Source organism: Myotis davidii, unplaced genomic scaffold (assembly GCF_000327345.1).
Source record: "Myotis davidii unplaced genomic scaffold, ASM32734v1 scaffold150, whole genome shotgun sequence".
NCBI lineage: Eukaryota > Metazoa > Chordata > Mammalia > Chiroptera > Vespertilionidae > Myotis > Myotis davidii.
In genome coordinates, this window is record NW_006283437.1 from 751,652 (window position 1) to 757,029 (window position 5,378).

Below are 5,378 nucleotides of genomic sequence, written 5' to 3' on the forward strand. Positions count from 1 at the left end.
ACCTGGGCCAGTGTTTAATGGAATAACTATGTCATTAAAACTGACCATCACAGTGCTTAATGAATACTTGCTGAATTAATACATAATAATAATAAGCTAATATTTATTGACCAATTAACAGATTCCAGGCACTGTTCTAAGAACTCTGTATGTATTAACTTGTTTACCCTTCCCAACAAATGCATACAGTCAGTATTATTATTACTTCTGTCCAAATTCCGTGCTGCTTATCAATCAGTGTTTCCTCTTCTCCTTTCTCCAGGCACATGGCAGGGTTTCACTGTGCTTTCCCCTTCAAATCCATGATAGCCACGTGACTGGTGTTTAGCAATGAGTTGTGAGCGGGAAGGATGTGGGTCACTTCCAGGTAAAAACGTTTAGGAGTAAGTTTATCACATTACTTTTTTTCTCCTTGTCATTTTGACCAGCAATGTCCCGACAGTAGAGCCCCTGCTATCGTGGGTCTTCTGGGTGGGCAAAGTGAGCAGAGCCCCCGCTGACCATGTGGGAGACAGAGCGTGTGTTTTAAGCTACGGGTACTTGAGAGTTGTTTGTTTCCACTGTATAACCCAATTTCTCCTGATTATCCCATTGTATAGATGAGGACAGTGAGGCACAGAGCGGTGAAGTCACCTGTCCAAAGTCACACACCCAGTAAACGGTGAGGCATCTTTTAGTCCTTGACAAGGGTGGGGCCGGCCGGGTCTGGATCTAGCCCAATGGGGGTGGGGCTGGAACCATCTATTAGTCTTGACTGTTTAGAAGCCCAGAAAGACTTTGATTGCCATCTTTTCTAAGGCTCGGCTCTTCAGCTTTCCTGTCCTCACACTGGTTCTTGTCTGGAGACATTTTCAGTTGTCACAACTTGGGTGGTGGGGGAGGGGAATTGTGCTACTGGCACCTGGTGGGCAAAAGCCAGGGTTGCTGCTAAACATGCACTGGACACCCCCAGCACCCCCGCCCCCCCACCAAAAGAGTTATCCAGACTCAAACGTCAGAAGTGCCACCGCTGAGAAGTTCTGACTTCCCGAAATTCCTCTGGGGCTGTAGGTAACGGTGATTGGCTTTCTTTGCTTGCACCAGAGACTCGGTTGTCTTGTTATGAGTTAGTTCATTAATTAACTGAAAACAGTGGGGCATCAGTGCTGGGACTGGTCTGATAGTTGACATTTGCCTAGCTGATCTGGAGGAGTGTGTGGTGAGAGCTCCACACTCGCTGGTGACGCTTAGCTGTGCCAGAGAGTGAAATGCCAAGCCACTGGCAACAGTCGCGGGAAGCTCTCAGCAGCCTGTGCGAGTGGGCTGGGAGTTGCCAAGGATGAGCCCCAGTGTGGGCAAATGCAAGGTGCCGCACTTGGCAACAATACCCTGAGCTATACTTAGAGGGAGGAAGAGGACAGAACAGGAGAGAAGCAAGTGAATAAAAATGGAAAGAACTCCAGTGAGGGGTTTCCAAGCTGGATTCTGAGGCTCACCTGAGCTCTAGCTAACAATGCCAGGCCTTTCTGGGCTGCCCTTGAGCATGGGTGTGGGTGCTATTCCTCAAGCAGCTTTTTATTTTCTGCAGGAGTACAGACCCAGTTCTCCCAGATTCTATGACTTCCAAGAGAAGCCAAAAATTCTGGCTCTTATGTGTAAGTTCCCATTTTTCTTTTTTGGGGTAATTTCTTATCTATCTATCTATATATAAAAGCCTAAGTGACCATTATGACTGAATGATTGGAACAACTGGAATGACCAGATGACTGGCTGGTAGCTATGACACGCACTGACCCAGACCTTGCTGCTGGGGCCATGACAGCCCAAAATCTGGTTCACCCACACCCTGGACCCAGACAGGAGGCGGGAGGGGCCTGATTCCTCACAGAATCGGCTGTTGGTTAGCTTGCTGATGAGGCAACCTCCCACAGTCCCTCCCCGCAGCAGGCTGGCTCTCCCAATCAGCCCCAATTGCCTGCCAGGTGGAGGGACCCACCTGTGCACAAATTTGTGCACTGGGCCTCTAGTTTTAATATATCAAGCTTATAGAAAAAATTGCAAAAACGGTCTAAAGAGCTCTTATACCCTTTACCCAGATTCACTGGTTGCTAACATTTTGCACATTTGCTTTATTACTATAAGTTATCAATTTTTATAAACAGCCTATGGGCCGAGCTGAGCAAGAATGTGAATGGACTTTGGTGACTTCTGAAGTTCAGGCTCATTTCAGATGAATTAAATAAGAATCTCCACAGTGGGGTCTGTAAATTTGTATTTCTTTTTAAAGATTTTAAAATTGCCTTTTAGAGAGAGAGGAAGGAGAAGGAGGGAGGGAGAGAAACATTGATGTAATAGTGAACCATTGATCAGCTGCCCCCCTCATGTCCCCTACAGGGGATCTAATACACAACCGGGCCTGTGCCCTGATCAGGAATTGAACCAGCAATCTTCCAGTGCCTGGGACGATGTCCAACCAATTGAGCCACCCCAGCCAGCACTGGACATTTATATTTTTAAAGTTTCCTCCAAATGATGCTCATGGGTAGCTAGGCCTGAGGACCACTGGTCTTGGTCCCTCACGGTCATCGTTCCCCTTATTGGTAACTGGCTTAGGGGGGAGTCAATCCTGGCCTGAGAGAGGAAGGCGTAAAGGTTTCTTTCCTCTTAAAGGCACACAGGGAAGAGGCAGCTCTTTCTACCAGTTGTTGTATCTGGATATGATGGATACGGGCCTAGGATGGAAAGGTTTCTGATGGAAAGACTTTGGGTCCTTAAATTTATCTTTGAGCTACTGAATTATCTAATCATGTGAAGGAGGCTTCATCTTGAGATTTTTTTTTAATGGAGGATACATTTTTCTTAAATTGTGTGGCAAAGATGACTAGTCACCTGCCAAAGGTTCATAATGCCGTGTAGTTTGTAGAGCAATTACTTGGAATCAACTCTCCAGCCTTGAGTGACATGTTCTGTGTTTCCTCCCTTGGCATCTAGATGGTACCAGGTGACTCAGCCCCACTAATACAATGTGAGATGAAGTGGCTACTTCTGGGTCAAGGTGATTCAGTTTTGGTGGGAGATCCTTCACCTTCTCACCATCACCTCTCTCCTCTTCCTTCCATCTACCCAGGTGGATGAGATGAGGACAACCCTGAAGCCACAAGACGGCAGAAATAGAAGACAGAAACAACCTGAGTCCCTGCAGAGCCACCGGGAGTGCCGCTCAGCCACTGGCCTTTATGTGAACAGGAAATAAAGATTTTTGTTAAGCCCTGAGATTTTGGGGTTTGTTTGTTTTGACAGATAGCCTGATGAATACAAGCTAGTTAGTAGAACTGGGTGTTACAAAACCAAAAGATTATTATTTATTTAAAAATCTCTATAGTTGAAAGTATTATGTATGTCCCTCTTTTCCCCCCATTGAAACCTTCTAGCCCGCTTCTGCCCCCTGCCCTAGGCCTTCACCACCCTATTATCTGTGTCCATGGGTTATGCATATATGCGTACAAGTTCTTTGGCTGATCACTTCCCATTCACCCACCCTCCCCCGCCTTCCCTCTGAGGTTCCACACCCTGCTCCATGCTTCTATGTCTCTGGATGTATTTGTCAGTTTATTTTATTCATTTGATTCCACTTATGAGTGAGACCATGTGATACTTGTCTTTCTCTGACTGACTTATTTCACTTAGCATAATACTCTCCAGGTCCCTCCGTGCTGTCTCAAAAGGTAAAAGATCCATCTTTTTTTACTGATGCATAGTATTCCATGCTATAAATGTCCAGCTTTTTTATCCACTCATCCCCTTAAGGGCACTTGGGCTGTTTCCAGATCTTAGCCATTGTAAATTGTGCTGCTATCAACATAGGGGTGCATACTTTCTTTCTGATTGGTATTTCGTGTTTCTTAGGATATATTTCTAGTTGTGGGATCATTGGGTCCAATGGCAGTTCCATATTTAATTTTTGAGGGAACTCTGTACTGTTTTCCAGTCTGCATTCCTACCAACAGTGTATTAGGGTTCCCCTTTCTCCACATCCTTGCCAACACTTATCATTTGTTGGTGGTAGCCATTCTAACAGTGTGAGGTGCTACTTCATTGTCATTTTAATTTGCATCTCTCTGATGATCAGTGACTTTGAGCATTTTTCATTTGTCTCTTGGCCATCTATATGTCCACTTTGGAGAAGTGCCTATTTTGGTCCTTTGCCCATTTTTTATTGGATTATTTGTCTTCCTTTTGTTAAGTTGTATGAGTTCTTTATATATTTTGGATATTAACCCTTTATCCTATGTATCATTGCCAAATATGTTCTCCCATACAGTGGGCTCCCTTTTTATTTTGTTGATGGTTCTTTTGCTGTGCAGAAGCTTTTTATTTTGATGTAGTCCCATTTGTTTATTTTCTCCTTAGTTTCCTTTGCCCTAGGACAGTGGTCGGCAAACTGCAGCTTGGCAAACCGAGGCTCGCGAGCCACATGCGGCTCTTTGGCCCCTTGAGTATGGCTCTTCCACAAAATACTTCTGTGCTTGGGCCACAAAGTGTCAATCGCACTGTACATGCGTGCCCGCATGTGGTATTTTGTGGAAGAGCCACACTCAAGGGGCCAAAGAGCTGCATGTGGCTCGTGAGCTGCGGTTTGCTGACCACGGCCATAGGCGATGTTTCTGTAAACATTACTACTAGGGGACTGGTGCACAAAATTCGTGCGGGGGGAGGGGTAGGTCCCTCAGCCCTACCTGCACCCTCTCCAATCTGGGAGTTTCTGTCTTTGAAATCATATGAGTGAATTGTCTGAGACCTCAACCCGGTTTGGTTTGGTGCTCACAGAAAAATAGAGGTCTTTTTTCTTCTTTGCTCCATTGGTGGAGATTTCCTAGAAGCTGCAGGTTATCTTCCTTTTAATTTTTCCTCAACACTCTGACTTTACTTATGTCTCTCACCTTTGCTTTCCTTCCATCCTCCACCCACAATAGTAACTTGCTCCCGGCTCACTTTGCTCTAGTGCAGCCGTGGACAAACTATGGCCCGCAGGCTGGATCTGGCCCGTTTGAAATGAATAAAACTAAAAAAAAAAAAAGACCGTACCCTTTTATGTAATGATGTTTACTTTGAATTTATATTAGTTCACACAAATACTCCATCCATGCTTTTGTTCTGGCCCTCTGGTCCAGTTTAAGAACCCATTGTGGCCCTTGAGTCAAAAAGTTTGCCCACCCATGGGCTAGTGTCTAGGAGACCCTGCAACGCGTCTGCCACCAGAACTATGATTCCCAGCATTCCTGGTGCTCCCCACACTCTTGGTTTCTGCTTCTGGTCCAGGGGCTGCAGAAACTAAAAGGACTGGGAACTTCAGCTGCCCCCAGGCTGGCTGACAGGACTGGACACTCCACTGGCCACAG